Genomic DNA, 13,054 nt, shown 5'->3' on the forward strand with positions numbered 1-13,054 from the left:
AATTGTTGGGGAGCCACCCCTCGTTTGAGAGTCGAGCCGATGGATCGAGGGGCAGGGAAGGGTGCCAGGCCTCCGGCAAATTCGCGTCGCTGATATTCCGGGCTTCTGCGCACTAGTGCCCCAGTAACACACCCCCGAGAGAGAGAGAGAGAGAGAGAGAGGACCAAGGGAAAGCTTTCAACACGCCTCGAACACAAACCAATCCTCCCTTTACTCTCACATTTGATGCTTCACGCTGATGCTCTTTCTTCGGCTTTCTGCAGTATATTTTTTTTATTCAATTCCCATCCTCTGTCTCTCTTCTCATCACTCCTCCTCTCTCGCATCGTTATCTCAGTTATAGCTGTATACGAGTACTACTTATTACACGAGGAACAAAAAAATCAATAACCTTCGAAACCCTCTCACCCCTTGTTTTATCCATAATTTTCTGTCGCGAGGCGTGAAATCGATAATAATTGTGTGGAACGAGGCTAGATAAGGGTTTTTAGTAGGATAGGAATTTTGCGAGTTTTGAGAGAGCGTGGAACGTACAAAAGCCTTGAAATAAATTTTATTTCGCGAGTTTGGGCTTAATCCGTCAACGAACCGGACACCAAATTGCAGGTTTCGCTTGTCAGGTCCAATTACCGTTTGCAGCGATTGCTGTAATTCTGACGGGACGTCGCGTCGATCCAGGGAAGACCGTGGGATGAGGAGGGGGAAACTCGTGATGAAGAAATGAAAGGGAAGGATTAAAGGGAAAAATGCTTGGGAGGGGGGAGAGGAAAACAGTCAATGTAGCAATATAAGGGATGAGCGTGAAACTGTGCTAAGAGATGAGAAAAAGAGAGACTGTGAAATTGTAACGCGCGTTTAACTAATAAAAAAATTGATTCGGATCGAAAATTAACTATGCACTAGGCTGATCTCCAAACGTTACAGAGTCTCCGCGTGATTAAGTTAATTTTCGTAATTAACTCTTTTATCTATTTTTTTGTTTCGTACAGCAAGAAAAATCTGCTTATTTCATCAATTTTTATATATCATTCGATTTTCCACTCTCTCTCACACACACGTACACACTCCGACTAATCATCTTACATAAATTTAATTTTACTTGTCGGTCCACTTACTAACAGCTATATTTAAAGTTCAACGATCAGTTCTACAAAGCAAATAACTTCACAATTGGAGCCTTCATCGTATTTATGCTTTGGAAGCTCTCTCAGTCCTCTGTATAACTGTACTCGGGTCTTTAAAGTTTCAGTTTTTATATAATATACTGTAGCAACTGAAAGGGAAAGAAATTACGGAAGAAAAACTGCAGTTACTAATGATGTTTTAAAAAAACAATTGACTTTTTAAAATCGTGTAATAAACATCTATTAAAAAACTAGAAACTAATATTAAGAAATACCTGTATTTATCAGATCTCTCATCACTCACAGGTGACTCCAAGCGGACGTCGAAAGTGTACAGAAATTTACGTTATACGTTGGAGAGACTTTGGAGCAGTAAAGTGAAACTAATTATTTTCTTTCACCGAGAGAAGGACAGGAGAGAAGAAACAGAGTGGCAATTGAAGTTTGTGGAGGCATGGTGAGAAGAGGTAAAGGGGAGAGGGTGTGAAATTCGCATAGGATATATACGGCACACATGTGTTACTCACCAAGGCAATTTCATGGTGTCACTCGTTCTCTTCCCCTGGAACTGACTGGTGGAAAAGTTTCTCTGGTGTCTATCGATGTGGTCGGTTCGATTGATAAACGAATTCGATAGTTAAAAAGAGGCCACCGCGTGGTAACTGCGTGCGTTGATTCTCCCCAAGGCCGAAGAAGGAGGGAGTGGAAGAAGAAGAGGCTGGTGGCAGGTGAGTTTGTTGCTTCTTGCCAAGTTTTTCCATTTTTTTTGGCTTTACAGATTCTTTTCTTGGATGAGAAAAAGGCACGACAGGACGGATTCCTTCTCTGGATGGTTATGGGAGAAGGGAATGGGAGATTCTTAAAGGATAAACGACTGATCGTTTGGAATAAGGCAATTTTTGGTGGTTCTTCCCCTTGTTATATATATATATATAGATATACTCACAGGGAAATATAAGCTCGACGTTATATAGTTCATTGAAAGAAAGAAAATTCATCACAGGTGACTAAGGCTCCGTGCGACGATTGAAACTAACCAATCGTCGCTGGTTAAAATGGCACAGCGACTTTATTGTCACGAGTTTAATTTCTGGACGGTACTTTAAGGCACGAGTAGAGTTACCGCGACAGCCATGCACTCTCAAAGAAATCCGAGCGCCGAATATCGAACCAGAGGACTATAGAGATATCAGAGACGAGGAAATAAATGAGAAAAGCACGACACGATTGGAAAACGAGAGAAAAAATATGAGAGAAAGTTTTTTATTTCTTTGAAACACCGAAAAGAAGTTAAAAGACGCACTTTAGACACAATTAAGACATGAAAGCTCGCTTCTCAACGGGATAAAAATTCACGATTCTCTCCTGCGTCATTTCGAATCGTTCGCGATAAAGAAACGTTGTACATTGGAGGATTTTGATTGCGTTAGAAAATAGCTGTTTGAAAAATACTGTGATTAGAAGACTGTGGAGGAAATGAGGAAGTTGGTTGGATTTACCATTGAGAAACGATTTTAGTGAAATAAAGCTGCGCCAAGTACCGTGAGTTATCCCGCCAAAACTGAATTTCGAGCTGATCTATATACATATATATATAATATATATATATATATAGAGAGAGAGAGAGAAAATGTCGCGTTTGCCTCTGGTAGGAAACAGGATTAAAGTGGGATGAAAATGTTGAGTAATGATAAACAAGGTAAGTGTATAAGAGATAGGAAGTGGAGAATTAGGAGGGTAGAAGAGGGATAACGAGACGAAGTTAAGGAATAGCGAGGTGGGATTTTGGTGGTCAGGGTAGAGAGAGGACGTGGATGTTACCCCGACGGCTGTCGGCAAAGAAGTGATAGGTCTGTGGCCTTGCTGGCGGCAGGAGAACACAACGCTGGACGCGTGCGCTTCCTCATAAAAAGGACCTTGCAAGCTCATTGGCCGTGGAGAACCTCTTCTATCCTCCCCTCCCTAACACCCCCAAACCTCTGCTAAATCCTGCGCAAATCGCCGCAGGTGCCGCGCCAAACGAAACCGAGCCTGCACACTCTGACGACACGAACCCTCCTCTGCACAAGTTTATATATATATATATATATACTTCTCACTATTTTTACCCCAACTCAATTATTCCAATCAGCTAATTATAGAGGAAAAAGAGAATCTAATAGTATTTTCCAACAACTTTCTTATTAATTTCTATATAGTCCTCGTGGTTTTTACATTTTTTTATTTATACTTGATTATATATATCAGAATACATTAAGAGGCTGAACGAAAAATTAATTTTCTATTTTTATCGTTCCTGATGCATTTTCTTCCTTCATTCTATCTCGATTATGGATTTTTTTCTTTACTGTATATATAGTTAAGCGTGAATTTTGGGAAAAAGCTTTTCGATCGTGTTCTGACCTCGATCCACGGGGTGCAAAGAAATGATAATGCAGGACTGTAGGGGGTTGACTTGCCACTTCGTAGGGTGGAAGTGTCACTCGTGAGCACGACGTGTAAGAGAATGGTCAGCAACGGGGGGTGAATTGAGATGTACATCAGGCAATTTATGCAACTAACACTTCCCACCCGAAATTCTCGCTGGAAGAACGCAAATATTGTCTAAAACGTGTCGAGATCGTTGCGAAAGAATCCAGATGATTTTTAAGAATATAATTCGATATTATATTTTTGTAGTGGGTAAATTAAGAGAGAATGGACTGTTTCTTTTTTTATGGGGAGGGGGGCTAAATTATCCGAACGCAGGAAAGATATTGAATAACACAGAGAAGAGTAAGTGGTTGAATCGGTGAGTAAGCGTGCGCGGGGGGAGAAGGGGATGGGGTGGTTTTCTCGGCAGGATGGAATTAAAGCCCCCTCCCCCTTCTTCTTACTTCCCTTTCCCTTTCCCCCTCCACGTCCTGCCAGATCGCCTCGTCCTTTTCTTCCCACGACCAAGCGTTCCGTACCGAGTGTCCCTTCCCGTACCATCAACCCTTATCGTACCAACGTCAATCACTCTCCGTATATACGCTTCGACTTATCGTTCGATTAATCGCTCCAACAATGCGCGCCTGTCGATTCGACTCACCCCAAATTCGTCCACCCACCGCGAACAACCGAATTTTCATTTTCAAACTTCATCCTAAATATTCTACCCAATTTCGCGTTTGTCTTTGGATATGCTCGTAAATCTCCTATATATAAATATATATTTAAAGGAAAATAGAAATAAATAAAATACCGAAAGGACCTAAATTAACAATCTTTTCCCTAAAATCAACAAATTCAATTAAAGATTAATCGAATCCATTAACTTTCTCAATAACAGCACTAAGATACTGAAGAATTCAAGGTCGAAAGTCCATTTCCTTGAACGGAAAATCAAATACACTATGATCGAGGAAGATCGATCAGAGAATATTTAGGGGGGGGGGGGGGGGATAGAAGAAACTAGAGGAGGGAAGTGGAATACAAAAAGAATAGGAGACGAGAAAGGTCGCGCAGGGTTAGCTAGAAGAGCTTCCGCTGGTCCGTCTGCAGCGAAGCCACCGGAAGATCCATATAGATCACGCGTGCCACCCCGTGTTGTTTGTTATTCGAGGACTTTGTACGAATCGGCGCCAAACCGTCTGCAGCCACACGATTGGCTGCTGCTTTAACCCCACCAATCCTTCACTTTTGTGGCTGCAGTTGCTTCCAGCAAGAATCAATGTGCTGGGACTATTTCTAAACTAAAACCTGAGCTTTTTTCTTGCCAAACCCTTGAGCCACCCCTGACAAGTGAACGAACCCATGCCCCAGATGCGATGGACGCGAACCTCAGGCAAAAACCACAAGAGTAATCGAGGTATTAGGTGTTTGGGGAGGAGAAGAGCTCTTTGTCAGCAAACTGTACAATATCGATGCTATTAATTATAATTATCCAGTGGAATCTTCGTGTGTGATATAAATGCTATATGTAATGAAATTTGGAAGAGACTTAATCCTAATGTATATGTGTGTATATATGTACATAGAGGATGAATGTGGTGCGTGAAATTGTAGCGAAACTGTGCACATCCGTGAAGCTGCTTCTATCGGTCAGCAGATGTGCAGATTGGTTGGTCCACCGAATGGCGATGAAAGATAATGCGGCAAGATATAAATCCATGGGCTAACACAGAGGATTTTGACTTTCAGTGTGGCTCAGTCCCGATGGGACCTTTTCGTGCCAGAGTAGCAATTGTCAAGTACAGTAAACACATGCGTGCGGATATACAAACCAGAAGACCGATCGTTTCGATATAACAGTCTACCGTACTATATATATATATATATATGTATATACATTTGTCTCGAGATTAATCAGCCGCCATATGCCTGTTGGAAGGAAATTACTAGTAATATCTACAATTTACTTTCTTTTTAGAAATAAAACTGTTGAATTTTAAATAAAATATTTAATCCGTTGGATAAAAGAGAAAAATGTGATTTTATATTTTGCAGAATTGTTTAATTTGAATCGATGTGCGTTAGTATCCTACTATATTGTATATATTTAATTCGAAATTAATACCGAGAAAATTGTTTATCAATTTTAATATTTTCCCAATGAATCAATCATCATATGCTTGTTGGAAGGAAATTAACAGTAGAATCTACAATGGACTTTCTTAAAAGAAGAAACATCAAAATCCGAGTAAAGTACTGAATCTATCGTAAAAAACAGAAAACTATGATATTAAATTCAGAGAGTCGTTAATATCGAATTGCAAGGTGAGAATGAAGCGTGGACGTGCGTTAATTTAGCCAGTGGTGCATTATAGAAATTTAAAAATTCCCTCAGAAATTTTTTCACGGTCCCCAGGGAGGTTGCACTATCCCAAGAACGCGCGAGATATCCTTTTAAGCGGTGGCTTAAGCCACATTTACCTCGCTCCGTCGTTTCCAGCGTATCCTGGAGAAATGCCTATTCAAATTTTACGAGCTATATTTGTCGCAATTAAGAATTATGCTTTGGGGATTATGGCTGTGTTGGCTGGCAAGTATTCCATATCGAAGCGTTCTAGTGGTCTGCGGAGTAAGGAGAAATTTTGGGTGGGGGGAGGGGGGACTGTTTATGGGGTAGCAGGGGTGTTTCAGGCACTCGGACGATTCGTCTGAGTCACGCGAACGAATAAGACTGTCCAAGTGAGCCGGAGCGGAGGGGTAGGCTGCAGGATTGTTCCGTGCGAAGGAAAAAGGACTCGAGGGGATGTGCGATACGCATTCGAGAGAATTGTCCCCCTTTACGAGGATTTCAGTCTGATAGAGATGGATCAATTGATAGATGGTAAATTATTGCAGCCACGTGGTGAGATCCTTCGATGCAAATGGTGAACCGGAAGTGAGAAATACAGGAAGGAAGAGAACTGCCACTTACCGTAGTTTGCTTCTTCGCTTCTTCTTTACTTTCACTTTCCAACGAACCCCTCTCTTCGTCGACGATCCAGCACAGCTTCTCTCTCTTTCTCTCTCTCTCTCTCTCTCTCTATTTTTTTTTCTTTCCTTGTTCGTTCGTTTGTGGTCGCTTAATCGTTCAATCGTATCTGGAAACTGGCAGAAAGACCAAAATCAGTTGGATGATTCTTTCCAGACTTAGCTTCGGAGAGATGATTAGCTGGATCTATTTTATCAATTTGTTGTAATCGTACTAGTAGGTATATATATATATATATATACATTTATTTGGGTAATGGATTGCATGGGGTTATATGGTATTTTAATGTACAAATTGAATTTTGTTTTTTTTGTAATTTATTGATTGTCGTATGAGTAAGGAGATTGTGCACTATATAGATGTTTATTGTGGTATTTTTGCAAATTTTATTTAGTAACATTGAGTAATTATATATCGGTAGTTTTGGTAATCGTGTGGGAGGGTAGGTATAGAGAGTAACCTGAATCTTGGTCGATCGTATACCAAGCTAAAACCTAAGAGTGCAGAAACACCGATAAATCTTGGCTTAAAAAAAGAACAGTTTTTAAAAGTTAGTGACCGCAAGCCGTAACTCTCCAACTATAAGGACTTTCGATTTCCTTTAATTCTTTCGTCCTTGTACTTGATACGCGAGACTTATAAAGGATCTCATAGTTCACTTCCATAGGATTTAAAATTCTTGGTTTTATCAATATGTGATGGAAGAAGGGCCAGAGTAATCGAACAATAGTTATAGATATTGTAGATATTACAAATAAAAACAATAATCAACGAAAATTAATAAAAAAGCAATTCTCAATTCACGAGGTTACAGAAACCTCGGGAGAAGAATAATTTAATAGAAACAAAATGTAACAAGCATTTCAAACATTTAAAAAAAAAAATAAGCGATTATGAGATTTTCGGAAATTTTACCTTGCAAAAACAAAAGGTGTGAATGGTTAGTGTAAGGAATGTTTGAAATTTATTAAAAAGATTACTTGAAAATTCGCATCGATTGGCAAAAATCTAAATTAATAGGATAAAAAAATAAATGCTCTATTTATTTCTAGAGAATAATAAAAAAAAAGAACGTTGGATAGATTTTCGCAAATTTCGCCTAACAATAATAGTGGGGAGGTTGAAAGTTTGTGGAGGGGTGAAAGGGCACAACGAAGATAAAGTAGTACAAACGGGAGAGGTGGTAGGGGGCAGTAAGGGTGAGAGAGAGAGAGGATTGAAAGGACCAGAGCGAGCAGGAGGAGGGAGGGGGGTGAGAGACTGCTGGCGGCGTTATGGCGGGCGCCGGGGGTGGCGCCGCGACGCTTTGGCGCCTCCGACGCCGAGACGCTTCACTGATGCTGGCTCCATGTACCTACACACCTATGCTACCTCACCCCTCGACTCTCCTTCGCCCATATACACCCTCAATTTCAATCGATGAAACAATATTATGTGTTCTCGAATTTGTTAACTTTTTCAATTCATCCCTTAATAAGAACATTCCTAACAACCAAAATATATTTTCTCCAAGAATTCCTACCTCACTATCTTTGTAAAAAATAACTACATTTAAAATTTCTAAGAAGGGCCTTGTTTCAATAGAGTATAGATCATACCATTTTTATCGATGAAACAATATTACGTATTCTCGAATTTGTTAACTTTTTCAATTCATTCCTTAATGAGAACATTCCTAACCGATATAAAATATTCTACAAGAATTCCTCCCTCTCTATCCACACTCTATTTTTGTAAAAAATAACTATACTTAAAATTTCCAAGAACCTTCTTCTTTCAACAGAATAGATTATAGAATTTTGATCGATGGTCAGGAGAACCAAAGAGACATTTACGGAAGACCACAAACATTTCGATAAAATACGTCTTTTAGTTTCAATAAGAAATTCTCTCGTTCGGTCAAGTCCTGGACGACGCTACGTATTTCTCTCTTATGAAATTCTGTCTGCCTCGAATGTACAGGTTTTGTCGTGCTGGGACCTTTAACCCTTCGTCTATTTGTGTAGTTAATGTGAAGGTGCTTGTGTATGTGTGTGTGTGTACCTGATCCTCAACTCACAGAAACTGCTTTTATCCATGAGCTTCTTCGCGCGCCTCAGCCAATTTCCATCCCCTCAATTCCCTCCCCCTGGTCACCCTGTGCATAGTGCTGACACTGGAACGAGGCTGGAACAGAACTAAATTCTATTCTCAACCTCGCAGGGTCACTGTTCATCGCAAGGTGTGTATGTGTGTGTGTGTGTGGTTTGGCTTTGCTAAAATGGTCAGAGTCATACCAATTTTTTCATCCCCACTCTTTACCTCTTTACCACCCCCAAATGTAGTCCTTACCTCACTGCAATTTAATTTAATCGCGTTCTCCAATCGGTTCTTCTTCAGGAATCTCATAAAAACATGAAAAAACATTGTTCCGCTACCAATCAAGATACAAGCAAACGCGTCTTTTGCAAGGAAGAGCTGTTTTATCGCTACAACAGTGGTAAATTTATTCGAATTGTCCAACAATTATAGTCCGTGTGGACAGTGCCTAATAAAAGTGGCGAGGATGTCGTAAAAACTAGATGCAGACAACTAATAACCCCACTGAAATTCAATTTAATCGCGTTCTCCAATCGGGCTTTCAGGAATCTCACAGAAATATGGAAAAACATTGTTCGAGCATCAATTAAGATGCGAGTAAACGTGTGTTTTTTAAAGGAGAGCAGTTTTATCGCTATGATAGTGGTAAATTTATTCGAGTTGTCCAACAATTATAGTCGGTGTGGACAGTGACTAATAAAAGTTGCGGGAAAGTCGTAAAAAATAGATGCAGACAACTAATAAAATCGGTTATGGCTGGCATAACGCGTAATCTCGTAATGGGCTTGTTAAGCACGTAGCGAGCGTCGCGAAAATCACAAGAGCAGTAAATCCAAGTCGATCGATTATCGGCAATGCTGTGCTGTACGCGTATATATATATATATATGCACGCGATAATACAAAATCCGGAAAAAAGCCTCGGTGAAAATGTCGTCATTCATCCAGGAGCATCTCTCGCATTGCTACACAACATATGCATTACGTAATACGTGAGAATATTGCTTATACGGAATACCTGAGATCTCTGTGCAGAGTGCCTTCCATTTTGATAAAAAAGCAAAATTTTGAATACTCTTACACGGAAAACTACTAAGAATAAAATTACTGCATCGCTGTAATTAAATAAACTATTCGAATCTCTATTATTTTCGTGGATTTACAGTACAGTACTCAGTTTTTAACTTCAGTCACCATTTTTGTCAAAAGAAAAAAAAGCTAAGAATAAAACTACTGCATCGATAAAATTAAGCAAACTATTCGAGTCTCATTTTTTTTCCATAAATTTACAGTACAATACCCAGTTTATCAACTTTAGTCACCACTTTTATCCTCACGTTTCTTTCACGTGAGTCACGCTAATTTCTGCAGTACCTGCAAAAACAGATGCGGTCATCTTGTCGACAAAGAGGAAAAAAACAAAGCCGAACTTCCGATAGACCCGTTCGAATATTCCAGGCGAGAGATAAGATTTTCCGGAGGAAAAAAGAAGTTTGCACTTTCTTATTTTTACAAAATATCAGAAACAGAAGCGTCGAAGAAAATTCCGATTGAAATGTCGAGCAGGTCCGATTCTCGCGTCCATACGTAACTTTCACATAGAATTTCACTGCGGACTTTCGAATCAGAAAACTTGTATGGAATCACTCGGATAGACACTGGTGTACGGTATAGAAAAACCAATTATTTATTAAAGCGCGTGATGAGATTTGACGAGTCAGAATAAAACTATTTAAAATAGGGGGGGGGGGATCAGCTGATAAGGGAATGGAGGAAAATTAATAATTTAGATCGCAATTCCTTCACGCAAATCTTACGCAGAATTTATTCCTGGGAACTCGGGAGAGAGACTTACTATTCTATATATACAAGTTTAATATATATAAATATATATATATATATATATATATATATATATAGCATACGATCGATGAGTATCGAGTGATATTCGAGAAGTATGCGATTGGTGCTAAAGAAAAATCCCTTTTTGCTGCATTCGCTCTGCAGACACATTATCCCTGACGAAATCTTCTGGTTGTTGGGGAAATCTTCTAATAAGTTGGGTAAATATGGAATCATTGTTATTTTTATGTGCCGTGCGTGCGCGTCCATTCCGTTCCATTCAGTTCGTACCACGTGAACATAGGTGATGGGTGAATATAAGGATAATCCATTAGACGCCTTGTAACCCAAAACTGTACAAACAAGGGTGCTCTTGGATTAAACACGCTCGGACCTAAAGACTGCCTTCACTCTGGAAAGCCGAAAGATACTTTTCCGTCTTTCCTACGACAGGTGCAGCAGTCCATTAGCTTTCCTAGCTTTCCTAAAGATTGATCAATCTCGCATTTCACGGGTCTACTCTGCTTATGTCGAGAGAATTACATCAGGTTTCTTCAACATTCTACAATGTCCATTCGGAGACATTGAAATAATTAGTGAGAATGCTTGAAAGAATTTATGGAAGGAATAGGATCATTAAATTTGAATTGATTTAAAGTGTCCACGCGTGGAGAGATTATAATAATATAAAGAGAAAGAGTGACTTCTATGTGACTTAAATATATTGCAAAAAATTGTAAAATTATTATTTTTTATCGATGCAGTAAATGAAATACAGTGGAATCCGTTATGGGATCGACTTTAAGTGTAGCTATGCAAATCTTAAAGTGAAATAAATTGATTAGCTTTCCTAGAGATTGATCAGTCTCGCATTTCATAGGTCTACTGCTTATATAAGTTTTACATTGGGTTTCTTCAACATTTTACAGCATCAATTCGGACATTAAGATAATTATTGAGTCTGTTTGAAAGACTTTATGGAACAAATGGGATAATTAAATCTGAATCGATTTAAAGCGTCCACGTGTGGGAAGAATAAAACAATATAAGCAGAAAGTGATTTCTATTTGACCTAAATATAATGCAGAAAATTGTAAAATTGTTATTGTATATCGATGCAACGAATGAAACACAGTGGAATCCATTATAGGATCGACTTTAAGTACAGTGATGAAAATCGTAGAGTGAAATCAATCGACAGACGCGATATGATATTGAAAATATCGTTTTACAATTAAATTATAACGACGTTAAAAGTGAGGGGAAGGGTGAGATCATTAACAACAGTGTTGATCAAATAATTCCCTTTGGCCGTTACAAGCGCTAAAACGTTGCAAATGAATTTATATAAAGTGCCATTGGAGAGAGGAGAACAGTGGTTGGGATCGATAAAATTAGCTATAAGCAAATGAAATAGATGGCGAAAGAAAAACAATACAGTAGAATTTCTCGTAGCAACGCTGCCAGTCACTTTTCCACTTAGTTTACCGCCACTTAGACAGTTGACATTGTCCACCACAGCTTTGTTTTCCATCAGCGGGTGCCCGCGTCCACAGATTGAATCAAGATGGAGTGGGAAAGAAGGAAGGGGGAGGTGGGGGAGAGGTAAATCGATGATGGAGGGACGTCCAGGGTAGGTCCCTGAGGTTTCGAGTGAATCACGTCGTCTTAGCCACCTTCGGAGTGGAGGTAAATCTTCTCGAACCGTTTCTAAGCAGCGCAAAATGCTGAATCCCGCAAGAGAATTCCAACTGGCCGCAGTGAACGGGTTACGCGTGCCTGCAAAGACGTCTAATTGTCGTTCTGTCTCGACGTCATTTGCCAATCGTCCTAACGATTCTATATAACGAAGCCGTTTGTCTCCTTTAAGAGATACTCCCAATGGAATATAAGCAGAGTAGACATGTGTACCGCGCACAGCGAAATTGAATCATTATTCTACATTACGTTGATTGCCTCTACCCCGAAACACAGCTATAAACGACAGTTTCTTGAAAAATCTTCCAAGAATCACCACTGTTATTATTTTGCTTGCGAAACGAGGGACATTTTGATGTTCGAATCATGTTTACCATATTTATATTTTAGAAAGTCCTGTACGCGCGACTCTGTACTACGAACTTGCCTTCCGAAATGTAAACATTGTAAAACTTGCGAGAAACGTGTATATTGCTTGCAGTGGTATATAGTTATGGTGTGTACCCTAGACACGTGGAAAACTTTCATATTAATCTATTTTTATACATGTATTCTTAAATGAAGACACGACATAAATTTAGATCGAGTTGATTTATTTTCATAACAAGCGAGAAAAGTCCAGGAGTAATTCTAATGATGTAATATTGAATGACTCAAAGGTGTGACTTTTCGCCTTTAAGCTGAAATATTGGTTTTGGATAACAGTATCTAATAATAGGAGAGAGTTACAAGAGTCCACGCGAGATATTATAAGATTCTAATTAGCGAATCCTTGGTGTATTAATGACTGAAGTATAAGATTATAAGTTTCGGAAATTAAATGTTGAGCGTTACATTGTTATAAGAGTAATCGAGTGATTTGTCGCTGA

At 39.3% G+C, this 13,054-nt stretch overlaps 1 protein-coding gene across 5 annotated transcripts in view; it reads right to left on the minus strand.

Moving 5' to 3' along the window:
- Nucleotides 1–13,054, minus strand: part of rhea (Talin_middle and talin-RS domain-containing protein rhea) — a 39,222-nt gene that overhangs the window by 24,427 nt on the left and 1,741 nt on the right. For 3 of the 5 annotated variants that reach the window (XM_066732406.1, XM_066732402.1, XM_066732407.1), the window contains exon 2: nt 6,511–6,683. The exons of 1 other annotated variant lie outside the window; for it this stretch is intronic. The gene's annotated coding sequence lies outside the window, so the exon portion shown is untranslated. Of the gene's footprint in view, nt 1–1,651; nt 2,910–6,510; nt 6,684–13,054 lie in introns of those variants that run through there. One more of the 5 variants, XM_066732403.1, reaches the window with a different exon arrangement.

This window comes from Prorops nasuta, unplaced genomic scaffold (genome assembly GCF_024137725.1).
Source record: "Prorops nasuta isolate Cenicafe-Biocafe unplaced genomic scaffold, Cenicafe_Pnas_1.2 PNAS00010, whole genome shotgun sequence".
Taxonomy (NCBI): domain Eukaryota; kingdom Metazoa; phylum Arthropoda; class Insecta; order Hymenoptera; family Bethylidae; genus Prorops; species Prorops nasuta.